The 27,962-nt window shown below is 43.5% G+C and overlaps 1 protein-coding gene across 9 annotated transcripts in view; it reads left to right on the forward strand.

Moving 5' to 3' along the window:
• cfap20dc (CFAP20 domain containing) overlaps positions 1-27,962 on the forward strand; it is a 488,877-nt gene that overhangs the window by 154,333 nt on the left and 306,582 nt on the right. The gene's annotated exons all lie outside the window — the stretch shown is intronic.

The raw sequence follows: 27,962 nt of genomic DNA on the forward strand, positions 1-27,962 counted from the left end.
AAAGGGACTTAGGAGTCCTCATGTAGGATTCCCTATAGGTTAATTTTCAGGTTGAGTCTGTGGTGAGGAAGGCAAATGCAATGTTAGAAATATTACTATTACTATTTATTATTTATGGTGCAACTGTAACGAAAACCAATTTCCCCCGGGACCAATAAAGTATGACTACTACTACTACCATTTTAAGAGGATTAGAATATAAAAGCGAGGATGTAATGTTAAGAATTCATAAAGCACTGGCGAGGCCTCACTTGGAGTATTCTGAACAGCTTTGGGCCCCTTATCTTAGAAAAGATATTCTGAAACTGGAGAGGGTTCAAAGGAAGTTCATGAAAATATTTCCAGGATTGAATGGATTGCCATATGAAGAGCGTTTGATGGCTCAGGGTCTGTGTTCATAGAATACAGAAGAATGAGGGGTGACCGAATTCAAACCTATTGAATGTTGAAAATCTTCGAAAGAGTGGATGTGGAAAGGACATTTCCTATGCTTGGAGCGTCTAAGACCAGAGGACACAGTCTCAGAATAGAGGGGTGTCCTTGTAGAACAGAGATGAGGATGAATTGCTTTAGCTAGAGAGTGGTGAATCTGTGGAATTCGTTGCCACAGGCACTTGTGGAGGTCAAGTCTTTATATTTAAGGCAGAGGTTGATAGGTTCTTGACTGGTCAAGGCATGAGGAATACGGGGTAAAGGCAAGAGTTTGGGGCTGAGAGGGAAAATGGATCAGCCATGATGAAATGGCAGAGCAGACCAGATGGGCTAAATGGCTTAACTCTGCTCCTTTATCTTATGGTCTTATGGTCTTTCTTGACCGAAGAGGTGATGACAGGGGACCAGGTGAGATTGTCTGTTAAGTTCACTCCCAGAAATTTGGTGCTCTTAACTCTCTACACAGAGGAGCTGTTTCTGTGTAGTGAGGAGTGGTCAGTCTGCACCTTACTTAAATCCACAATCTTCTCTTTATTCTTGTCCATGTTGAAACTCAAGTTGTTGTTCTTGCACCACTCTACCAGCTGTTCTACCTCCTTGTCTTGGCTTGCCTCACATCTTCTACCTTATATACAGATGAACTTCCCAAACCTTGTTGAATATGTCATAACACACACATAGAATCACGAAATTATACAGTACGGGAAAGGCTCTTTGGCCCAACTTGCCCATGCTGACCAAGATGCCTATCTTTGCTAATTGCATCTGTCTGTATTTGGCAATATCCCTCTGAACATTTCCTATGTACGTGCTGTCCAAATGTCTTTTAAGCACTAATTTTACCTGCTTCTACTACCTCCTCTGACAGCTCATTCTATATACTCAACCCCATGTGAGAAACCTGCTCTTCAGATTCCTTTTAATGTTTTCCTCCATTACCTTAAACCTATGCCTACTAGTTTAGGACTCCCCTACTCTGGGAGAAAGGCTATAACTATCTACCTTATCTGTGGTCCTCTATAAAGTTATCTGTCTGCCTTCTTTGCTGAAACTTAAGTCTAGTTTGCCCATACTTATGCTTGTTGACTTAAATCAGCAATTATGCCAAAAACGCCGAGTTTGACATGTTTTCATGTTTTTCTGTCTCACCACACACACCATTCACAAAAACTTCCATAACTGCTTTTGTGCTTTCCAGATCTCTGCATTCCTTCCTTGTGACCCTCTTTTATGTTCCCAACTTTAATTACTTTAGTGTTGATGTTTATGCTTTTAAGCTGCTTTGATCCTAATCACAGAAATTTCCTCTTGCACCTTTATATTTTCTATTTTTTTTAAACTTATCTCTTTACTGAGCCTTTATACATTTGTCTTGTTATCATTTTCTTTTGGTGTCAACTTTTGTACTATTTCAAAAATTTTATGAATGAAATTTTCTGGTTTAAGATGGCGCTACTGAAGTTGTACGACAGCTTACTGGTTGTTCAGAAGGCAACAATATTTAGATTAGATTTAGATTTAGATTATGAGGACACTCAGTCCTCATTTATTGTCATTTAGAAATGCATGCATTAAAAGATGATGCAATGTTCCTCCAGAATGATATCACAAGAAACACAAGACAACCAAGGCTAAAACTGACAAAACCACATAATTATAACATATAGTTACAACAGTGCAAAGCAATACTGTAATTTGATAAAGAGCAGACCATGGGCACGGTAAAAAAAAGTCTCAAAGTTCCAATGGCCTCATCATCTCACGCAGACGGTAGAAGGGAGAAACTCTCCCTGCCATGAACCTCCAAGCGCCACAAACTTGCCGATGCTGCACCATTGGATGCACCCGACCGCAGCGGACTCTGAGTTCATCCGAAAACTTCGAGCCTTCAACCAGCCCTCTGACACCGAGCACTGAGCACCATCCTCTGCTGAGTGCTTCAACCCCACCCCGGCCGCCAAGCAACAAGCAAAATTAGGACTAAAACATAATTGATAACACTTTTTATGAGGTAAATTGTGGTATACTATCACTACAAACAAGGAAGAAGCAGGCAAAGGAGAAGCTGACTCAAGGGATGTGCCATGCTGGTGTGTTGCAAAGTCAGGGTGCAACGTGTTCGAGGAGGTTTTGGAGACGGAGATAGAGTTGGAGTGAGCAATTCGAAGAGGAGTTGAGGGGGAGAAGTTTTGGTGCTTGCCCACCTAAACCAGGTACAAGGTTTGATCGCCCTGAGTGCCGGGCTGGTTTGGAGAGGTCAAGAATGTCTTTGAACTGGACTGCGAAGTCTCCAGGGCTTGGCGGGGCACAACCCAGTGTTTGGACAATTTAAACACCAGCCCTGATAGAGTGGAAATGCAGGTTGCAGGACCAGAGGTGAGGGTCAGGCTGATTTCACTCGTGCTCCTGCAATGTTCAATCCTCTGTTCATGGCACTGAAGCTGTGAGTCTGCTCCCGCTGTTACGCTCATTGTGCCTGCGAGCATTGCGGTAGCTTGCCCCACTAAATGATGAAATGAACTTGAGACTGAGGCTTTGGGCCGCCTCCAGATACTCCAGGAATTCAGGGTCTATGGACTCAACTTGGTTCAGAATGCTGTCGTTTGCTTCTATTGTTTGTATGATTTGTGTTTTTTTTCTTTCACTGCGCATTGGGTGTTGGTGTTTCTTTTTTTTTAATTGGGTTCTTTCGGGTTTCTTGCATTGTGGCTGCCTGTAAGCAGACAAATCTCAAGGTTATAACTTATACATACTTGGATAATAACTGTAGTTTGAATCTGAAATCTAACTGCAAGTTGTTGCAGTTATAGATGCAGCCAGTTCACCGTAGTGTGCTTCGCATGAACTCTCCACCACATTACCCAAAATGTGTCTTGCTGTCTTTATCACCACCACTTTACTGCCCTGATTTGATTGCCTTGTTTCAGTCCTTGAAACATGCCCTTGCTTCACAACAACTGTTAATGGACAAAAAAGTAATACAATAATGGATTTCCAGCTGTGTCTAGAGGCTTCATATCAGATATTTTCTATAAACAGTTTTTTTTGTAAAATTATAATGGCACAACAATTCAGTTTTTGTAATTTCTACTGTTCTCTTTCAATGTTCCAATAGAGTTTGAGGACAAAAAAATCTTACAATCACAACTCAGTTGATAAGATGTATGGAAGCAACAAAGTCAGATAAAATAATAAAGTAATGTAAATAAACATCAGAATTTCTCTAAAAACTAGTTATCAGGGTCAAATAATAGGAAGTATGAATTTAAACATTTTTTGATCAAAAGTTTTAAAACCACACCTAATCCTTCAGTGCCAAATCCACATAAAATGTTGATGAGTGGTGCTTACATAATTTGCAGTGAGGGTCGATGCTCCATCAAACTGCATCACCCTGGTTTTGCACATTACCAAATGATAGTTGTTGTTTAGATAAATTATTCATACTTGATTTTGAAACTCAGCATGTTTGAAGTCTGCAACATCAAAATTATGCAGTGTGTATCCAGGCATTACTTAGATTAATTAAATTGATTACTAGAATGTTCTTATTTCAACAGATCTGTTGCACTTTACAAAAACCCTGTGGATTAAGGTCTGTAATAAGAAGCATTAACTTCAAAGCTATGAATTTACAGTTATGACCTAGCAAGTAAGGTCCTCCTTAACGTCATAATAGTTTTATTATGGGTCTTAATTAAAAGAAATTCTTTCAAAGGAACACTGCCACTATATACTAATAGGCAGAAAAAGAACACTATAATGTTTCATGATAATACTTTAACAATCTTACTGTCGCTCTATGTTTGTATATATGTGTGTGTGTGTGTGTGTGTATATTTTTTCTAGGTACATACATATACATATTTGAGATTCTAGGTACCTGCAGAACATTGAACGATAATCAACAGTGTGAATAATTTTATGAGACCATATGATAAAGCTAATGAAATGTAATTGAGTGTTTCTAATTGGTCTATTACAAGTTCTGAATTCTTGATCCAGCAAATTTAGTAGCTGTTATTGCCAGTACCTGGTGGAATTTGTATTGCTTGTCATTGTTACATTCAACTTAAAGCCAGAAATTCATTTGACTTCATATCTAACAAAGAAGTTATATTGTTAAGAAAAGCTTTTTTCCTAATCAAAATCAAGTTTATTATCACTGACATACAATATGTTGTTTTGTAGCAGTAGTACAGTGCAAGGCATAAAAATCATTATGTTAGAAGAACAAATTACTAAATAGTGCAAAAGACAAATAGCAAGGTAGAATTCAAGAATTCATGGACCATTCAGAAATCTAATGGCCAAGAGGAAGAAGATGTTCCTAAAACATTGAGGGTGGGTCTTCAGGTTCCCATACCTTCTCTCCAATGATAGTAATAAGAAGGCATGTCTTGGATGGTGAAGGTCCTTAATAATGGATATTGTCTTCTTGAGGCATCACCTTTTGAAGGTGCCCTTCATGGCGGATAGGGTTGTACTCATGATGAAAGTGGCTGAGTCTACAACCCTCTTATAACAGGGGTTTCCAACCTATTTTATGCCATGGGACCCTCCCTCCCCCCACTATTAATTGAGAGCTCTATGGACTCCAGGTTGGAAACCCCTGCTCTCCAGCCTCTTTCAATCCTGCACACTGGAGCCTTCATACCAGGCAGTGATCCAACCAGTCAGAATGCTCTTCACTACACATCAGTAGAAATTTGCTAGAGTCAAAACCCTGCAACATTGTATAGTTTTGAAGCTTGTTAATTAGCGCTGAGATGATAGTGGTGTTGAACACTGAGCGGTAATCGATAAACAACAGCCTGGCATATGATTTGCTGTCGTCCCTAGTTGACGATTAGAGTAAAGATCATGACTTGGACTTTGGGTGGTGATAGTGTATACAGGGAGGGACAGCAGATAGATGCAGGGACATGCCAATTCAGGGTCCCATTTTAGTGTTCTATTGGATAGACATAATTGCCCTCGGATTATCCAATGATGATTGCTTCTCTTAAGTATTTTGTTCCAATTTATCCACAATGCTTCAGAGAGAATGTTGTATGGGAATGATATTACCCTTGCATCATGCTCCTGGAAGTATCTGGATACATTTTTAAAGTGACATGAAATGAATCAGAAATAGTTACCTTCTTCACTCCAGATAAAATTGACTTTAAGTTGCATGAAGCTGATTATATAGAAAATGTGATGACATAGAATTTTAGGGTTTATTTTTTTCAGTGCCATTCCTTTAATCAGCTGAATTAAATGTTTCCTGCAATCTTCTCAAATGGCGCATCCTTTTTGCAGTATAGACATTGGAAAGTGTAGATCTGAAATGTGACATATTTGACTAATTCCAAAAATTCATTCTACCCATTTGATCACTGTAGTGTTCTCGTGCAGTGTATTGAAACTCTGACTAAACACCAAGTTAAACCGGAACTAATGAAGACAGAGTCGTAGTAAGGTTAACCATTTACTGTTCACTCTTCCACTTTAACACTGTATGGTGAAAACTGTTGATAAAAAAAATACAAACATATACAGCATCTGTTTCATTCTGGAGACCACTCGCGCGCTCTTCTTTGAGCGAGAGTCTCCAGCCGCCCCGAGTAGCGGGCGAGGAGGGTCCAGTCAAACCGCCATCGAGCTTGAGCCGACCCCGCGCTTGAAGTTGAAAACCCGGCACGCGCGCCACCCGAACCGCCGCTTCCTTAACAGAAACCGCGTTAATATTTTTACTTCAAATACATTCTTATGAACTTACGGCGTTGCTTCTATAATGTTTCTTTGTGGGTAGAAATGGAGCTCTTCACAATCATGCTGCACGCATGGCACCCGCCTTCACACCTTCCCGAACCGGAAGTTACACATAAGACGTGCCGAAACCGGAGGTGACGTCATCACACGCTGCGATATACCATAGACAATGAATTTACCTTTGTTATACTGCAACTTAATTATCAACCTTTAACTTTAACTAGAAAATAGTCACAAACAAATCATTTAAAATGTAGACCCAACAAAGTCAAATAAATGCCTTAAGGGCAACACACTCCTCGCCTGACCTTTGTAAGGTCACTATAAACATGGTATAGAACTTTAGTCTCTAGATCAGTCTTTAGGTAGAAGTAGAACAACCTTTGTAACTGGCCTCAGGTTTCCTTTTCAAGATTCATTGTAAAGATGTGAACCGGTTGACTGTCTGCTCTTTGTTGTTTGGCAAGCGCTGGCATGATACTCTGAATGGTAGTGGAGTGACCCAGTTGTTCGCTTTGTCTCTAAAAACCTTTGTGTTCATTATTTTTAAGGAGATGGCATTTTCCACAGATGGAGCAAGTTTTTTTATCGTGCTTAGTTTGAGCGAAGACTGACTGTCCCAGTGTCTTCTCAGTTACTTTACTATGCTCGTGCCTTTGTTGTGCTTCCTTGATACACGCAACACTTGTGGAGGGCTGAGAAATTGAATGGCAGCCTCTCTCTGGCACGTTAGTCTTGAGCGTGTTAACTGTTGGTTTGTGTACGTTGCCAGGGCACACCTCTCCTATCACCACCCAGCCCAGATCCAGACGTTGGGCAAAGGCGGCGTTGTGTGGTCCATTGACCTGCTGCCTGACTTTGTGCACCCTAAGAAGGTCTCTTCCGAGTAGCAGGAGTATTTCTGCTTCCGGATCCAGCTCTGGGATGTGCTTGGCAATGTGGTGGAGATGGGGCTGATGTAGCACTGTGCTTGGCGTCGGAATCTCAGATTGGTCATTTAAGATCTCATTGCACTCTAAGAGTGAAGGGAGACTGATGACGACTTTGCCATCCAGCGACTCGAGCTGGAAGCCTTCTGCCTTCCTGCCATATGCTTCTGCGATGCCAGAGCAAGTTCTGAGGTAGTAAGGGGATGGATTACCCTTTACGCTGAACAACTCGAAGAACTCTTGTCTCACTTGTGAGCGGTTGTTCTGGTCGTCCAGAATTACATAGGCTTTGATGGCCTTGTCTTTGGCTCCCTTAGGGTATACCTTAGTGAGGCAGATCTTTGAGCATGAACGGCTCGACTGAACTGGACTGCAAACTTCTGTGCAGCTCGAGCTGGCAATAGTTGTATCAGTGTGATCCTTTTCCTCCCCGCCATCCTCTTGTGGGAGTGGAGGGGCCTTGGCAGTTTGCGGTGACGGGCCGGGATGCATGGCCCCATCGTGATTAGTGCTGTTACATTCCGAGCACTTTACAGGGAACATACACTCTTTAGCGAGGTGGGAGGTAGAGGAACAGCACTTAAAACATATTCTTTTTACCTTGAGAAGGGCCTTTCTTTCGTCAAAGGGTTTGTTTTGAAACATTCTGCATTTTTTGAGAGGGTGGGGTTTGTTGTGCAATGGACAATTCTTGCTAGGGTCATCGTTGATTGCCGAGACTTCAGTTTTATGCACTGAGACGGGTATATTGATGACAAAAGTGTTAGAAATGGGTTTGACTGGGTTGGTGTGAGTTGTGGTGCTGCCTTGATTCATGAAGCTAGAGTCATTTCGCCTCTCGCCTCCTTGCACACAAACCTACTAGAATACTCAGGGAGGGAATCGACCACTGTTCTCTTCCTTGTACTCTGAGCCAATAGACACCCATCTTTCCTGCAGCCCAAATGGAAGTTTGTCCACGGTTGGTCTAACTCCGCATGAAGTATCCAGATTCGACAGGCCAGTTAAATAGCCGTCTTCTTTAGCACCTAGAATCTCCATGAGTAAATCTCCGAGTTCTCGTAATTTAGTGTGGTCCTTGGCTGACACCCTAGGAAAATTGTCCAGCCGTTGAAATAGCGCCCTCTCAATAATTTCAGGGGCCGCATAGCAGTTGAAGCACCTTCAATAAGTCCAAAAGACTGAAGTTGGGTAAAATACTGAAAGGCGTTTATTTGCTGTACAATACGACCTCCATGCTGAGTGTCTGCCCCCGAACTGAGGGGGAGGGGCAAGGCGAAACACCTTTATACAGGAAGCTCTGGGAGGAGCCATAGGGGCAGTCAGCAGAGGGGCGTGTCCAGACAGTTAACCCAGTTACAACATATATATATGGTTTACCACATTCACCCCTCCTTTTTTTGAAAAAGAGTCCCGCGGGGTGAAGAGACTGACAATATTTAAAACAAGTATATTTACAGGTCAAGTTTATCAGGGGATCGAGTCCGTCGCTGTGATCTACGTAGCACCGGCGACGGTGGTTGTGCTGGCTCCGGCCTGACTTGAGGTGCCAGCTCGTTAGGCGTTGGTAATCCCTCGTGTGTGTGCATCGCGCCCAGTATGGGAGAGTCGTGTGGTGTCTGTGTAGGATTTGGAGTGCGCAGTGTCTCGTGGGTACATATATCGGTGGGTATGGGGTCAATAGTCACCACGGAGTGTTCAGGGTAGGGGCCCGGTGCTCCTGCGGGCGCCAGGTCGTGGATGGAGACCGTGTCCTCCCACCCATCGGGTAAAACCACGTAGGCATACTGGGGGTTCGCATGAAGTAAGTGAAACCTCTCAACCATCGGGGAGTATTTATTGCCCCTCGCGTGTTTCCAGAGCAGCACCGGCCCCGGGGATGTCAGCCAAGTTGGTAGGGTGGTCCCAGTGGTCGACTTTCTGGGAAAAGAAAAGAGCCGCTCATGAGGGGTGGCATTGGTGGCCATGTATAACAGGGAGCGGATGGAGTGGAGTGCCTCGGGAAGGACCTCCTGCCAGTGGGAGACCGGCAGTCCCTTTGACCTGAGGGCTAAGAGTGTGGCCTTCCACACCGTGCCATTCTCCTTCTTCACCTGTCCATTCCCCCGGGGATTATAGCTCGTGATCCTACTAGTTGCAATTCCCCTAGCCAGTAGGTATTGGTGCAGCTCGTCACTCATAAACGAGGACCCTCTGTCACTGTGGATATAGCATGGGTATCTGAACAGAGTGAAAAGCTTGCGCAGGGCTTTTATAACTGACGTGGTAGTGGTGTCGGGGCAGGGGATGGTGAAGGGGAACCACGAGTACTCGTCGATAACGTTAAGAAAGTACACACTGCGGTCGGTGGAGCGAAGGGGGCCCTTAAAGTCAACACTCAGTCGCTGAAAGGGGCGGGTGGCCTTGATGAGTTGTGCCTTTTCGGGTCGGTAGAAGTGCGGTTTTCACTCTGTGCAGACTTGGCAGTCCCTGGTCATCGTCCTGATCTCCTCAAGGGAGTAAGGCAGTTTCCGGGCTTTCACGAAGTGGAAAAGCCGGGTGACCCCCGGGTGGCAAAGATCTACATGCAGGGCGTATAGCCGGTTGATCCGCGCGCTGGTGCACGTTCCCCGTGTTAGGGCATCGGAGGGCTCGTTGAGCTTCCCAGGCCTGTACATGACGTCATAGTTGTAGGTGGAGAGTTCGATTCTCCACCTCAGAATTTTATCATTTTTGATTTTGCCCCACTGGTGGTTATTAAACATGAGTGCGACTGAGCGCTGGTCAGTTAGCAGGGTGAACCTTTTGCCAGTGAGATAGTGCCTGCAGTGCCTAATAGCTTCCACTATGGCCTGGACCTCTTTCTGCACCGCGAAGTGCCGAATTTCAGGGCCTTGAAGAGTACGGGCGAAGAACGCCACTGGTCTTCCCGCCTGGTTGAGGGTAGCAGCCAGTGCAAAGTCGGAGGCGTCACTCTCTACTTGGAAGGGAATGGCCTCATCCACCGCATGCATTGCTGCTTTGGCAATGTCCCCTTTTATGCGGCTGAAGGCCACGTGGGCCTCAGCTGAGAAGGGGAATGTGGTGGACTTGACCAGGGGGCGGCCTTGTCTGCGTAGTTAGAGACCCATTGGGCGTAATATGAAAAGAAGCCCAGGCACCTTTTGAGGGCTCTGAGGGTGTTGGGAAGAGGGAGTTCCAACAGGGGGCGCATACAGTCGGGGTCAGGGCCAATGACTCCATTCTCCACGACACACCCAAGGATAGCAAGTTGGGTGGTCCCAAATACACACTTGTCCTTGTTATGGGTGAGATTGAAAGCTTTGGCCGCTTGGAGAAATTTTTGGAGGTTGTTGTCGTGATCCTGCCGGTCGTGACCACAGTTCGTGATGTTATCCAAATATGGGAACGTGGCGTTCAGTTGGCACTGGTCCACCATCCGGTCCATTGCCCTCTGGAAGACAGATACACCATTCGTGACACCGAAGGGGACGCACAGGAATTGATAAAGCCTGCTGTCCGCCTCGAAGGTGGTGTAAGGGCGATCCCCTCGGCGGATGGGGAGCTGATGGTAAGCGGATTTTAGGTCTATGGTCGAGTACACCTTGTACTGTGCTATTTGATTGACCATATCCGCGATGCGGGGTAGAGGGTACGCGTCGAGCTGCGGGAACCTGTTGATGGTCTGGCTATAGTCCACGACCATCCTATTCTTCTCCCGGTTCCGAACAACGACCACCTGTGCCCTCCAAGGACTTGTGCTTGCCTCAATGACCCCCTCCCTGCGCAGCCGCTGTGCCTCCGACTTAATGAAAGCTCTGTCCCCCGCGCTGTACCTCCTGCTTTTAGTTGCCCCTGGTTTACAGTCGGGGGTCAGGTTGGCGAACAGCGGTGGGGGAGGGATCCTGAGGGTGGAGAGGCAGCAAGTGGTGTCGGTAGTGTGGCAGTTGGCATGGTGATGGGTGGGATGTGCGGGTCGGTGTGTGTGTGTGTGTGTGTGGTCAGTAGTGGGGTATGTGACGTATCCCTACAAAACTGGGGATTTACGACAGTAATTGGTGGGAGGGGCCCATCATACTTCATTGTCACGTTTTTCAGGTGGCTCTGGAAGTTGAGCCCCAATAGCACAGGGGCACACAGTTGAGGCATGACCAGTAACATAAAGCCTCGATATTCTGTGCCCTGCACCACTAGCGTCGCTATACAACCTCCCTGGATGTCTATTGTATGCGACCCGGAAGCCATGGTGACCCTCTGACTTACCGGCCGTATCACGAGTCCGCAATGCTGCACCGTGTCCGGGTGGAGAAAACTCTCCGTGCTGCCTGTGTTAAACAGGCAGCTTGTCCTGCGCTCCTCCACCAGGATGTCCATCATTGACCTTGCGAGCTGGTGGGGAGCGCTTTGTCGAGGGTCACGGAAACCAGGGTTGAGTCGCTGTCCTGGTCCGGCGCGGTGGGGGTGGTGGTGAGAGGTGGCGCCGACCAAGATGGCCACCCCCATGTCTTGCACGTGGTGGCGGCGTGCAGGGAAGATGGTGGCCCCCATGTCTCACGTGGTGGCGGCGTGCAGGGAAGATGGCGGCAGGCAAGATGGCGACCCCCATGTCTCGCACGCGGCGCTGCTCAATCCCACTCGCGGTTTGGACTTACAGACCTTGGCGAAGTGGCCCTTCTTTCCGCAGCTAGAGGTAGCTTGTCAGGCCGCGCAGTGTTTCCGGGGGTGCTTCTCAAGTCCGCAGAAGTAGCTCTTTGTGGACTCGCGACTGGCAGCAGCCGTGGTTGATTCGCCGGCAGGTTGTGGGGTCTGCGGCGCCCACGAGGCCATCAGGAGATCGCGTGCCTGGAGAGCCTCAGAGTTGTGCAGAGCTGCCTCCAGCGTATTGGCCAGCTCGATCGCCGAACGTAAGGTAAGGTCAGCTTCTTTCAGCAGCCGCTGGCGCACATACACTGACCTGGTCCCCGTGACGAAGGTGTCTCGCACTAGGAGTCTGCATGCTGCGCCGCCATCAGCTCCTGGCAATTGCAGGCTCGCATGAGTGTCTGTAGGGCTCGGACGAACTTAGCACTTGATTCCCCGGGTTGCTGTTGCTGTGTCGCTAAGCGATGCCGCGCATAGATGCTGTTTACCGGCCGCAGGTATTGTCCTTTGAGGGCGCTCATCGAGCCTTCGTAGCCCAGCTGGTCTCTGATCAGCGAATAGACCCGTGGACTGACCCTGGAGAGTAGAACTCTGCACTTCACTTCGGGGTCGGTCGCATTAATCTCCTCTAGGTACGCTTCGAAGCAGTCCAGCCAGAGTTCGAAAGCGTTTCCAGCTTCAGGCGTTTGCGAATCAAGGTCTAACTTGTTGAGTGTGTTGCAGCCATTAAATTCTAAATTTGTGTATGTTTACAAAATACAATTAAGTTGGTCAGTAAAACTATTGAATATCTTTCCTTCGTACTTTTGTCAGTTAAATAAAGGTTCACGTGAATTAACATATCACAGATTTTTGTTTTTATTGCATTTTGGAAAATATCCCAACTTTTCTGGAAATGGGGTTTGTATATGGTTTACCACAGCAGTCCCGAAGTCTCTCCCATGCTTTGTGTAAGGCTAGCTTGGGGTTGTTGATGTACACTGAGCGTATGCGCTTCACCTGTTCACTTGATTCCTTTCCCAGCCATTTAGTCACAAGGTCCAACTCTTGGATTGCTGTGAGCTGGACTGCGCCAGTGGCACTGGTGAATGAGGAGTACCACACACGGTAATTTTCAGGCTTATTGTCAAACTGGTACAGTCCTGAATTTGATGAGGTCTCGTTGCGCTAAATACTGTGCCAAGGGTTCTGCTGCAGGTGGCGTGATAGCTGGGGGAATATGTTGGGGGGCATATGACTGAGGGTGTATGTTCATGATAGGATTTGATGTTCTGACTTCAGCCTCTGTCTCTGTTTTCGCCGGATCTGGTAAGTTTGGTGTCGCGAAGTATTTGTATTCAGCCCTTTCATACCTGAGTTTGTGGCAAGGGTGCAATTGTGAGTTGTCTTCCCCAGGTGGGCACGATGCAACGAAGCTTCCCTGTGATTTCACATGAGATGGGACACCAACAGGCAAGTATGGAGAGGGAGAATGAATCTGCAGGTCAATTTGAGATTGGACATATTCGCTGGTGCGTCCCAATTAGGCCCTTTCTGACATAGATTTTCCTGTTTCATCTAGAACGTGCATTTCTTCAGTGTTTTCCAACACTTGTGCTTCCACCGCGGCCGCATCAGCTTCTCGTTGTGGCGTCAGCACTTCTAACTCTGTACCTACCCTTACCTTTTCCTTCTGGTTTTCCGCTTCTCTGGCAGCTCTTTCCATTTTCAGTTTTGCTTCTTGGTTAGCGTATAATGCTCGCACCTTGGCGGCTGCTGCTTTAGCTCTTGCAAGGGCAGCCACACTTGTCGACGTCCTACTGCTCTTGGTGCTGAGTGCAAGCGACTTGATGCTTGATCGCGAAGCCATCGTACCATTTGCCAAAACATCTAGTGATTACCCCTTTTCACTGTAGTGTTCTCGTGCAGTGTGTTGAAACTCTGACTAAACACCAAGTTAAACCGGAGCCAATGAAGGCAGAGTCGTAGTAAGGTTAACCATTTACTGCTCACTCTTCCACATTAACATCATATGCTAAAAACTGTTGATAAAAAAATACAAACATACACAGCATCTGTTCCATTCTGGAGACCACGCGCGCTCTCTTCTTTTAGCGAGTGTCTCCAGCCGCCCCAAGTAGCGGGCGAGGAGGGTCCCGTCAAAATGTCATCAAGCTCGAGCCGACCCTGCATTTGAAATTGAAAAGCCGGCACGCGCGCTACCTGAACGGCCGCTTCCTTAACAGAAACCGCGTTAATATTTTTACTTCAAATACATTCTTATGAACTTACGGCGTTGCTTCTATAATGTTTCTTTGTGGGTAGAAACGGAGCTCTTCACGATCATGCTGCACGCATGACACCCGCCCTTACACCTTCCCGAATCGGAAGTTACACTTAAGACGCGGCAAAACTGGAGGTGACGTCATCACATGCTGCGATATACTGTAGACAATGAATTTACCTTTGTTATACTGCAACTTAATTGTCAACTTTTAACTTTAACTAGAAAATAGTCACAAACAAATCATTTAAAGCATAGACCCAACAAAGTCAAATAAATGCCTTAAGGGCAACACAATCACAATTTCAAATTTCTTTGCGGATCTTAAATTTATCCATTTCATTCCTCTGTGTGAGGTACTGTGTTTGAATATAAGGTGTGCAGGCAAGATTTTTTACACAGAAAGTGGTGGTTTCCTGGAATGGCAGTGGAATGGTGTTAATGGAGGCAAGTATGAATGAAGCATTTAAGCAGTTCTTAAATGGATACATGAAACATAGAAAATAGGTCCAGGAGTAGGCCATTCGGCTCTTTGAGCCTGCACTGCCATTCGATATGATCATGGCTGATCATCCAACTCAGAACCCTGTACCAGCCTTCTCTCCATACCCCCTGATCCCTTTAGCCACAAGGGCCATATCTAACTCCCTCCTAAATATAGCCATTGAACTGGCCTCAACTGTTTCCTGTGGCAGAGAATTCCACAGATTCACCACTCTCTGTATGAAGAAGATTTTTCCTCAGCTGGGTTCTAAAAGGCTTCCCCTTTATCCTTAAACTGTGACCCCTCGTTCTGGACTTCCCCAACATCGGGAACAATCTTCCTGCATCTAGCCTGTCCAATCCCTTTAGAATTTTATACGTTTCAATAAGATCCCTCACCCGCAATCTTCTAAATTCCAGCGAGTATAAGCCTAGTCGATCCAGTCTTTCATCATATGAAAGTCCTGCCATCCCAGGAATCAATCTGGTGAACCTTCTTTGTACTCCCTCTATGGCAAGAATGTCTTTCCTCAGATTAGGGGACCAAAACTGCACACAATACTCCAGGTGTGGTCTCATCAAGGCCTTGTACAACTGCAGTAGAATCTCCCTGCTTCTGTACGCGAATCCTCTTGCTATCAATGCCAGCATACAATTTGCCTTTTTCACCGCCTGCTGTACCTGCATGCCCACTTTCAATGACTGGTGTACAATGACACCCAGGTCTCGTTGCACCTCCCGTTTTCCTAATCGGCCACCATTCAGATAATAACCTATTTTTCTGTTCTTGCCACCAAAGTGGATAACCTCACATTTATCCACATTAAATTGCATCTGCCATGAATTTGCCCACTCACCTAACCTATCCAAGTCACCCTGCATCCTCTTAGCATACTCTGCACAGCTAACAGTGCCACCCAGCTTTGTGTCTTCTGCAAACTTGGAAATGCTGCATTTAATTCCCTCGTCTAAGTCATTAACATATATATTGTAAACAACTGGGGTCCCAGCACTGAGCCTTGCGGTACCCCACTAGTCACTGCCTGCCACTCTGAAAAGGTCCCATTTATTCCCACTCTTTGCTTCCCGTCTGCCAACCAACTCTCTATCAACATCAATACCTTACCCCCAATACTGTGTACTTTAAATTTGCACACTAATCTCTTGTGTGGGACCTTGTCAAAAGCCTTTTGAAAATTCAAATATACCACATCCACTGGTTCTCCCCTATCCACTCTACTAGTTACATCCTCAAAAAATTCTATGAGATTTGTCAGACATGATTTTCCTTTCACAAATCCATGCTGACTTTGTCCGATGATTTCACCGCTTTCCAAATGTGCTGTTATCACATCTTTGATAACTGACTCTAGCATTTTCCCCACCACCGATGTCAGGCTAACCGGTCTATAATTCCCAGGTTTTTCTCTCACTCCTTTTTTAAAAAGCGGGGTTACATTAGCCACCCTCCAATCCTCAGGAACTAATCCTGAATCTAAAGAGTTTTGAAAAATTATCACTAATGCATCCACTATTTCTTGGGCTACTTCCTTAAGCACTCTGGGATGCAGACCATCTGGCCCTGGGGATTTAACTGCCTTTAATCCGTTCAATTAACCTAGCACCACTTCCCTACTAACATGTATTTCCCTCAGTTCCTCCATCTCACTAGACCCTCCGTCCCCTACTATTTCCGGAAGATTATTTATGTCCTCCTTAGAGAAGACAGAACCAAAGTAGTTATTCAATTGGTCTGCCATGTCCTTGTTCCCCATGATAAATTCACCTGTTTCTGACTGTAAGGGACCTACATTTGTCTTAACCAATCTTTTTCTTTTCACATATCTATAAAAGCTTTTACAGTCAGTTTTTATGTTCCCTGCCAGCTTTCTCTCAATCTTTTTTCCCTTTCCTAATTAAGCCCTTTGTCCTCCTCTGCTGGACTCTGAATTTCTCCCAGTCCTCAGGTGTGCTGCTTTTTCTGCCTAATTTGTATGTTTTCTCTTTGGAATTGATACTATCCCTAATTTCCCTTGTCAGCCTTGGGTGCACTATACAGAGCATGGAGGGATATGGACATTTTGTAGAAGCAGAGGACAAATTTAGTTAGCTTTCCAATGCTAGTTTAGAACAGTTAATGGAGAGGTTGTGGATGCAGATGTTAGTAAAACCTCAGTCTTTATAGAGCACTGATGAGGCCTTACTTGGAGTATCGTGAGCTGCTTTGGGCCACTTATCTTAGAAAGGATGTGCTGACACTGGAGATGGTTCAAAGGAGGTTCATGAATGTGATTCCCAGATTGAATGGCTTATCATATGAGTGCATTTGATGGCTCTGGGCCTATATTTGCTGGAATTCAGAAGAATGAGGGATGACTTTATTGAAACCTATCGAACAGTAAAAGGCCTTGATAGAGTGAATGTGGAGAGAATGTTTCCTTTCTTGGGAGAGTCTAAGACCAGGGGACGCAGCAGTATATGGCAAGGTTCTTAGGAGCATTAATGTGTAGAAGAATCAAGGGATGCAAGTCCATAGCTCCCTGAAAGTGCAAAATAAGTAAATAAGTGCAAAATTAGGTGATAAAGAAGGTGGATGGTAATTGAGGTTTGATTATAAAAGCTGGCAAATTATGCTGCAGCTCTACAAAACTTTGGTTAGGTCACATTGATCAGTAGTGATAGGGAATTCCATAATTAGAAGAGCAAACAGAAGATTCTGTGGACGTAAAAGTGATACCCAGTTGGTCTGATGCCTCCTAGGTGCCAGGGTCAGAGATGTTTTGGGCAGGGTTCACAGCATTCTAAAAGAGGAGGATGCGCAGCTGGACGTCGTATGTGTTGGTGCCAACGACGTAGGTTGGAAAAGATCCTGAAGAGAAAACGTAGGGGTTAAAGTAGAAAGCTGAAAAGCAGGACCTCCAGGGTAGTAATCTCTGAATTGCTGTCTGTGTCTCGCACTAGTGAAGATAAGAATAGGTTGATTTGATAGATGAAGCCAATTACCCTTTAGAACTGAGACGAGGAGGAACTTTTTTTTCCAGGGAGTGATGAACAGTGGAATTCTTTGTCACAGGTAGCTGCGGAGGCCAAGTCTTTATGTATATTTAAGGCAGCGGTTGATATATTCTTGACTGATCAGGGCATGAAGGGATACAGGGAGAAAGCAGGAGATTGGGACTGAGAGTGATCAGCCATGATGAAGTGGTGGAGCATACTCGATGGGCCAAATGGCCTAATTCTGCTTTTATATAGTGATAATTAGCTCAGTACATCATGGGCCAGAAGATACTGTTCCCTCTCCATCTTCCGCCTTTCAAGCCTGTATTTCTATCATCACCTTGCAATATTTTTGGCTGTCTCAAATCTCTCTTCATTGTTTATGTTGTATTTAGCTTGGTTGAGACTTTTGAATACTGCTTCCTTTTAAATGAGTAACTAATCACGGTTTTTAAATTTTTCCTTCTTAAAGTTTATTTTTCATCCATTTGTTGCATTTTACATGTGGTGACCAAACAAGTGTGAAGGATCAGGCCTTTTTAGTTCATGGAGCATGTGTTGACCTAGTTGTGCATGTAACCATTGAAAGATATTGAATACGCGCATATGCTTGTTATCTTATCTTCAGCTGACATGTAAAGCTGGTACTTTTTAAAATTTTTGAGGAGAATATTGAGGAAGTGAATGAGGGAGGTCTTGCTGGCTTTGCATTTTATCAGAAAAGACCTCATTTGACTTGAAAGATTTAAGTGTTTAATGTGGAACTCAGTGAATAAGGGCCTACTACAAAGGGAAATTTAGAATTCATTGTTAGACCAAAATTAATTAGAATTATTTTGTGTCAGTCATAAGAACAGTTCATATTTACATAATTAATTTATCAAATCTTTAAATATTCTTCCATTTGGAACTCATTACTAAGTATTGTACAATGTCCATTCTAAATCCATAAATGTGTACATAAAAGGAAATTTGTACCTATTTTTGGCTCATTGATGTGCAAAGTTATTTATTATTCCAGAGGCAATACCTGTACCTTGTTATTAATTACTAGAGCGAACTATTACTCAGTTCTTCCCATGAATTGTTGTTCCCAGCTTTTTGTTGATGATATGTCGAGGGAATAGGGTGTATGTTCTTTGCTGCAATAATTTACAGAAATCTACTGCACGCTGATGACCTGGCACAAAATAAAAGAGGGCAGGAATGTGAAGCTGCAACGGACATGGAGAAGAGAGATCATGAGCTTGGTATCTCCTTACTATTGTAGTTTGTGCAAGTTGAATGTGTGACTATGGGAAGAATCTGCAATCACTAATGCAGTCATGTACCTCTTCTCCAGTTTGCATTTTCCTTATGCAACCCAGCCAAAGGTTTTGATACTCATCATTTGCTTTGGTGGGAATGATTGTAAAAGCAGCCTCAGACTGGTGACAATTGAAAGTAGGTCAGCAGGAATGAAAGTGATGGATGACTCTTCCATTATATACTTTACTGTATCCTAGCCACCATCTTGCACCCCTACTCCTAGCCCTAACATCCATAACCCTCTCTCCTACCCTACCGCCACCCCTATCCCTAACCTTTACCTCGATGTCCCCACAAACTCCCAGAAACCCTCGCCCACATCCCTCCAAACCTGAGCACTCATTCCCTACAACCCAGCCCCCTCCCAAACACCAACCAAAAATAATAACCCCACTACCCCCACTAATCCTTAGCATATTCATAACCCTAAACCTTAAAAGGAATGTTAAAAATAGGAAGATCCCAATAAAGGCATGTGTCTTAGCTGGCTGTCAAGTATTACTTTTTAACTCTGCGGGTGTCAGGAGGAGATAGATAGAATAAAGGGGAAACAGTGAAGTAGGAAATGGTTGCTGGTGTTGCAGTAACAAGCTTGTACTCAATGTGGTGTTGCAGCAGCAGCCTTGCATTCAGTGTCAGTAAAACGAAAGAGCTGATTGTGATCTTCTGGAAGGGTAAGACGAGGGAACACAAACCAATCCTCATTGAAGGATCAGAAGTGGAGGGAGTGAGCATTTTCAAGTTCCTGGGTGTCGAGATTTCTGAAGATCTAACCTAGTCCCAACATGTCGATGCAACTGTAAAGAAGGCAAGACGCAGCTATATTTCATTAGGAGTTTGAAGAAATTTGGTTGTCACCTTAAACTCTCGAAAACCTCTATATATGTACCATGGAGAGCATTCTGACAGGCCACACCACCATCTGGTATGGAGGGGGCGGGGTGTTGCTACTGCACGTGACTGAAAGAAACTATAGAAAGTTGTAAAATTAGTCAGCTGTATCTTGGGTACTAGTCTTCCTAGTATCCAAGACATCTTCAAGGAGTGGTGCCTCAGAAAGTTGACATCCATTATTAAGAACTTGCATCACCCAGGACATGCACTGTTCTCATTGTTACCATCAGGTAGGAGGTACAGGAGTCTGAAGACGCACACTTAGCAATTCAGGAACAGCTTCTTTCCCTCTGGCATATGATTCCTAAATGGACATTGAACCCACTTTTTAAATATATATATTATTTCTGTTTTTGCATTATTTTTAATCCATTTAATATACGTTTCTACTTATTGCAATTGATTTACTTTATTTTTTATTTCTATATTATCATGTATTGCATTGTACTGCTGCTGCTAAGTTAGCAAATTTCACGACACATGCCGGTGGTAATAAACTTGACTCTGAGAGCAGGAGGAGGAGCAACAACAGACACCAACACCGCCTCATGATAATGATAATTATCCTTCTCACCTTCCCACATTTCCTCTCTGTCATTTTTGATCCACATTGTTATTAATATAAGCTCACATTTCAGAAAACAAACTTCAAGTCCCCCTTCACATAGTGCAAGGTACAGCAAGGCACAGCTGTCAGGATGGAGTTCAGGGAACTTGCTTTCTCGGTTACATATACGGGTTCAATTTTCACAATGAGCATTGGCCTGTGGCAATAGTTTCAAAGTTTTTAAAAAGACAAACAGACTACAATTAACAGCAAATTACTGTATCTTTAACAATTACACATTGAATGTGTTTTTATTACAGTTAGTGTTATAAATGCACCATATGACTTTTAACTGTTAGAATCCAGAAGGTGTGAATCTCATCAAGAAAGCTTAATGAAGGTGTGAACAGATGGCTTTCTGCACATATAATGGGTTGCAGCTTCTGTGGAGAAGTGAAAGGGTGACAATGATATCAGTACTTAGTATGTATTTCTCAAAACTAAGTTTTTAAATTACCCATTACTTTTCAAGTAATGCAGAAGCAATAATTCCTGTATGAACACACATGTTTGGAAAATGTATTCTTATTACAGTGCTGTAAATTATTTTAGACAGTATGGCAGCTTATATTTTCTTTCTACTGTACATCATTGGTTCTTTTTGATTCAGAATTAGATAGAATCAGGTTTAATATCGCCGGTTTATGTCATGATTTTTTTTGTCTTTGTAGCAGCAGTACAATCCAATACATAATATTAGAGAAAAAAAGGGAATTACAGTAAATATATATTTTAATTTAAATAAGTAGTGCAAAAATAAAAAAGTAGCGAGGTAGACTTTATGGGTTCAATGTCCATTCAGAAATTGGATGGCAGAGGCGAAGAAGTTGTTCCTGAATCATTGAATGTGTTCCTTCAGGCTTCAGTACCTCCTTCCTGATGGTAGCAGTGAGAATCGGGCATGTCTTTGTCATGGTCCCTTCTGGCAATCTCCCACTTTGCTATTTACCACAAGAATTGGGCTTCATCACCTCATTTAATTTCCAATCATTCCCAGGTTCCACTAACCACACACACTTGCTTCCTATCTGAAACTGCAGGATAAAGACCCTGTGATTGCAACAAGGAGCTGCCAGTTCGTTGGTCGACTCGTGTATGAGTAACCTCGTTCCATGGTTCTTAGGACTATCAGATCTAAGTCTAGCATCGCTCCCGAATTCACTACTAAAACTTCACTCCTGGTAAAGACTCTCTTGGACACCAATTCCACGCTCACTACAACTGTAACGCCTCCCGACTCGGCCTCCGCGCCCGTGTTCAGCACTTGGGTTCGTTCCACCACCACGGCCTTGGGTGTTGGGGGTCCTTAATGGTGGATGCCGCCTTTTTGAGTACAACATTGGTAAATGCGAGGTCGTCCACTTTGGAAGGAAAAATTAAAGAGCTGATTATTATTTAAATGGTAAAAGAAAAATTACAGCATACTGATGTGCAAAGGTCCTTGGGAGTACTCGTGCATGAATCACAAAAGGTTGATTTGCAGGTGCAGCAGGCTATCAAGGAGGCAAATGGAATTTTGGCCTTCATTGCTAGAGTGATTGAATTTAAGAGCAGGGATGTTATGCTGCAACTGTACAGGGTACTGGTGAGTCCACTTCTTGAGTACTGTGTGCAGTTCTGGTCTACCTACTCAAGCAAGGATACACTGGCTTTGGGGGTGATGCAGAGGAGGTTCACCAAGTTGATTCTAGAGATGAGGGGGTTAGACTATGAGCAGAGACTGAGTCGCCTGGGACTGTATTTGCTGGAATTCAGAAGAATGAGAGGAGATCTTATAGAAACATTTAAAAGTATGAAAGGGATAGATAAGATAGAGGCAGGAAAGTTGTTTCCACTGGTAGGTAAGACTAGAATTAGGGGACATTGCCTCAAGGTTTGGGGGAGTAGATTTAGGATGGAGATGAGGAGGAACTGCTTTTCCCAGAGAGTGGTGAATCTGTGGAATTCTCTGCCCAATGAAGCAGAGGAGGCTACCTCAGTAAATATATCTAAAACAAGATTAGATTGATTGTTGCGTAGCAGGGGAATTAAGGGTTATGGGGAAAAGGCAGGTAGATGGAGATGAGTCCATAGCCAGATCAGCCATGATCTTATCAAATGGCAGAACAATCTCAAGGGGCCAGGTGGCCTACTCCTGCTCCTATTTCTTATATTATGTTCTTATGTTCACTCCTTGAAAATGTCCTGCATATTACAGAGGCTAATGCCCATGATGGAGCTGACTAAGTTTATACATCTCTGCAGCTTCTTTCAGTCCTGTGCAATAGCCCCCACCCCCCACTCCCACCAAACCAGATGGTGATGCAACCAGTTAGAATGCTCTCCATGGTACATCTGTAGAAATTGTGCCTTTGGTGACATAATAAATCTCCTCAAACTCCTAATGAACTATAACTGCTTTGACATAACTTCTTTGTAGCTGCATTGATATTTTGGGCTCAGGATAGATCCTCAGAGATATTGACACCTGAGAACATGAAGTTGCTCACTCTTTCCACTTCTGTTTACACTACGAGGACTGAAGTGTGTTTCCTCATCTTACCTTTTCTGAAGCTGACAATCAGTGCTTTGGTCTTACTGACATTGAGTGCAAGGTTCTCACTTCTGTATGCCCACTCATCTCCATCTGAGACTCTACCAACAAGAGTTGAATCATCTGCAAATTTATGGATGACATTTGAGCTCTGCGTAACCATGCAGCCATGGAGGGGTAGGCTCAGCACACATCTCTAGGTGTGCCAGTGATGATTGTCAACAAGGTGGAGATGTTATTGCACATCTGCATAGATTGTGGTCTTCTAATTAGGAAGTTGAGGATCCAGTTGTAGATGGAGGTACAGAGGTCCAGGTTTTGGAACTTTTCGATCAGAACTGTAGGAATGATTGTGCTAAACACTGAGCTGTAGTCAATAAACAGCATCTTGACATGGGTATTTGTATTGTCCAGGTGATCCTCGGCTGCGATAAAAGCCAATGAGATTGCATCCGCCCATAGACCTATTGTGGTGGCATGCGTTTTACAGTGGGTCCATGTCCTTGCTTTGACAGAGTTGATCTAGTCATAATCAGCCTCTCAAAGCACTTCATTTTACTGTAAAGGAACGTTTATTTAGCCTGGACATTGAGCTCTTTGCCGTTGGGATACAACCATATTATTTGCCTCGGGAGTTCCCAATTGCTGTCGTAATTGTTGTTGTTTACATTCAACCGTTGGCTGACTCGAATGTAGCATGCGATGCTATTCATTCAATTGTCTCTAGAATACAAACTCAATATCCCAATGCTACATAAATGTTCCTTTACAGTAGATTAAATGCTCCTTTACAGTAAATTAAGCCCTCGGGGGCAAGGGGGGGGAGGGGACAGCGGGAGGTCCCATGCTGAACCTGTTGAAAAACAAGTTCAATTTGTATAAATTAATGGTCTCATGCACACACTTTGGAAAGTATGATCACCTGGCTGTACTTCTACACCCTGTGTGTAGGCAGAGACTGAACGCTGCAGCAGCTGTAGTGAGGACCAAGAAGATGTGGGCAAGGGAGTTGTAAATTATTATTGTGTATATTGGTAGTCTGTACTTTATTATTAGTTAAGTCTGCACACTGCTAAGTGTGTTTTTAAATGTTGCTGCCATAATGAAATAATTTCCCACTCAGGATCAATAAAGTACTTATTGTTACTATTTGATTTAGTTTATGCAAGCATCGTAATAATGCTGCTTGAAGCTTCACTCATAATCACAAATCCAAATTCATAAGTTAATATCTATAAGGTTGAATCTTGAATTGATCTAAATGAAATCCATGTTTTACATGTTTTTCAAATTTTCTGTCTTTATTTTGCCTTTGTTCTTTCTAAATTCCTATTTTTTCCATTTTTAAAACAGAAATGATGCATATATGTGCTTTTTTTTATCACGTGCTTTAGAGCTTGAAGAATACCAAAATGGCTCACTACATGTCACTCTATGGTAAAATGTAAGAACACGTTTGCTTGTGATATTTTTATTGTGGCATGCTTCTACTTCCTGTTGGTATGATAATGTAATGATAGTTTACATATTCTTGATACAGTAGCAGGAGATGAGTTCTTCACTATCTGTTCCTTCCCTTCAGCCAGTTATTTTTATCAACTTGAGTTTCCATAGAACTCAAAATAACTAGAGTAATTACAGTCATAGAAAAGTACAGCACAGAAACTGGTGCTCCAGCCCATGTAGCTCATGCTGAACTACTTAAGCTGCCTACTCCCATTGACCTGCACCAGGACCATAGCCCTTCATACCCCTATCATCCATGTACCTATCTAAACTTCTCTTAAATAGTGAAATCACGCTCATATGCATGACTTGTGCTGGTAGCTCATTCCACACTCTAACAACCTTCTTGAGTGAAAAAGTTTCCTCTCACGTTCCTGTTAAACTTTTCTCCTTTCACCCTTAACCCAAGATCTCTGGTTGTAGTCCCACCCAATCTCAGTGGAAAAAGTCTGCTTGCATTTACCCTTTCTATACCCCTTATAATGTTGTATACCTCTATTAAATCTCCTTTCAATCTTCTACATTCCAAGGAATAAAGTCCAAACCTATTCAATCTTTCCTTATAACTCAGGGCATCCAGACCCAGCAACATCCTTGCAAATTTTCTCTGTGCTCTTCCAACCTTATTTACATCTTTCCCATAGGTAGGTGACCAAAACTTTTAGATTAGATTATGAGGACCCTCACTCCTCGTTTATTGCCATTTAGAAATGCATGCATGCATTAAGAAATGATACAATGTTCCCCCAGAGTGATATCACAAAAGAAACAGGACAAACCAAAGACTAACACTGACAAAACCACATAATTATAACATATTGTTACAGCAGTGCAAAGCAATACCATAATTTGATAAAGAGCAGACCATGGGCACAGTAAAAAAAATGGTCTCAAAGTTCTGATTGACTCCCGATTGTCCCTGATAGCAGGCGACAGAAGGAGAGACTCTCCCTGCCATAAACCTCCAGGCACCGACAACTGTCGATGTATTGGAAGCACCTGACCACAGCCGACTCCGTCTGAAAACTTCGAGCCTCCGACCAGCCCTTCGACACTGAGCACCGAGCACCGAGCACCATCTCTGCCGAGCGCTTCGACCCCATCCCAACCGCCGAACAACAAGCGAAGCCCAGGACTCGGGACCTTCCCCTCCAGAGATTCTGGATCACACAGTAGCAGCGGCAGTGAAAAAGGCATTTCAGAAGTTTCTCCAGATGTTCCTCCGTTCTCTCACGTCTGTCTGCATCAAATCAGGATTATGCACGGCACCCTACTTGACAGATTACAGATATCATTCACTGGAGTGGTCGCGCAAACTGCCTCACGCCGCCACCTTCTCCTCCTCCTCCTGCACACAATACTCAAAATTAGGCCTCACAAATGTCTTGTACAATTTCAACATAGCATCCTATTTCCTGTACTCAATACTTTGATTTATGAAAGTTAATTCTTCAAAAGCTTTCTTTATGACTCTCTCTACCTTTGATGCGACTTTCAATGAATTCCCAGATCCCTTTGTTCTACCATACTCTGCAATGTCCTACCTTTCACTGTGTAAGACCTACCCTAGTTAGTCCTACTGAAGTGCAACACCTCACACTTGTCCACATTAAATTCCATCTGCCATTTTTCAGCCCATTTTTCTAGCTGGTCGAGATCCTGCTGGAACCTATGATAGCCTTCCTTGCTGTCCACTACACCTCCAATCCTGGTGTCATCCGCAAATTTGCTGATCCAGTTAACCACATTATCAACCAGATCGATGATACGGATGACAGACAACAACGGACTCAGCACCAGTCCCTGCGGTACTCCACTCCTCAAGGGCCTCCATTGGCAAGGCAACCATCTACCACCACTCTCTGGCTTCTTCATAAATCCAATGTCTATACAATTTATTGCCTCATCCTGGACACTGTGCTAGTACCTTCTTGAACAGCCTCCCATGTGGGATGTTGTCAAATGCCTTGCTAAAGTCCATGTAGACAACATTCACTGGCTTTATTTTTCAACTTGGTTTCACACATAAATTACCATTCTGAACTTCCAGAGGACCAATTTTGTACCTTGTAACCTTTTTCCTCTTGATATATCTGCAGAATCCCTTAGGATTCTCCTTCATCTTGACTGCTAGGGCAGCTCCATGTCTTCCTAATTTCTTATACTCCATAAGCACTTCATTTCTTCCCAACCTGCCTATACCTGCTATGCATCTCCTTTTTTTTCTAAACTAGTGCCTCAATATCTCTTGAAAACCAAGGTTCCATGACCATATTATCTTTACCTTTTATTCTGACAGGCACATACAAGCTTCTTCCTCTCAAGTTTTCACTTTCAAAATCCTCCCACCTACCAAGTACACCTCTGCCAGAAAACAACCTGTCCCAATCCACATTTACCAGATCCTTTCTGATACCTTTAGCCCTTCTGCCATCTAGAATTTCAGTCCGTGGACCAGACCAATCTTTTTACATATTTCCATTGAAACTAATGGCATTGTGATCACTAGATGCAAAGTGTTCCCCTACACAAACTTCTGTCATCTGCCCTGTCTCATTCCCTAATAGCAGATCAAGTATCACACACTTTCCTATTGGGACTTCTATGTATTGATTAAGGAAATTTTCATATTATGATATGCACCAAGTCCTGTCTATCCATCACCGTGTGCTTAATAACTTACATTGTGCTTGACGACTTGCTGCTTAAAATCACCACACTTTTGGGATTCTCATTAAAGAACAAAAGTCTACAAATGAAGGAAATAAAACAAAAGTTGCTGAAAATATTGATCAGGTCAGGCTATATCCACGAAAGAGACAGAAAGTGAATATTTCAATTCAATGACCCATCAGAATATTTTGGATGCTGCTGAATCTACTGTGCACTAAGCTTCATCGTTTTTATTTAAAATTCTCATCCTTGCTTTCAAGTCCCTTCATGCTAAGGCTCCTGAGCCTGGAATTCCATCACTTATAACTTTCTGCCTCTTTACTCTCTTTCCTCCTTTAAGATCCTACTTAAAACTCAATATTTTGGTCAAGTTTTAAGTCACTGCCCTCATATCTTATAGGCCTCAGTGCCAAACTTAGTTTGAAAACATTCCTGCAAAGTGGCCTGGGAGGTTTTATGATATTAATCTCATTATATAATTACAACTTAAAATCACATGGTGACTTTAATATCATAAAACTTCCCAGGGCACGTAGCAGGAATGTTTTTAAACTGTTGCTGAGAGTGGTTAATTACAATGTACTGTTGTTGTTGAGAATTTAATTTTTATCCCTGCACTCATCCACTTAAAATGAACAAAACTTCCTTATTGTGCCACCAGTTTAGTAATGATGGTTTTTGACTTACTCATTTTGTGGCTGGCAGCAGACTGGCACTATGTTTGAGGCCGTAGAATTAAAATATTTTGGGATTTGGAAATGACGTCAAGTTTGCCTCTCCCCTTGGTCTTTTGTTGTCTAATTTCTAGACCAACTGAATTTAGAACTTGGATTGTTTCTAGTCAAATGCACATTCTTTTTCTATTTCTGAATCATTATAATTTTAAAATCTTTTCTTCATTCTTATTTGTCCTCGGAGAATAAGATGTGCCTATGAATCAAACTATTTTTTGTCATTATC

The sequence above is a fragment of the Mobula hypostoma genome, chromosome 15, assembly GCF_963921235.1.
Source record: "Mobula hypostoma chromosome 15, sMobHyp1.1, whole genome shotgun sequence".
NCBI lineage: Eukaryota > Metazoa > Chordata > Chondrichthyes > Myliobatiformes > Myliobatidae > Mobula > Mobula hypostoma.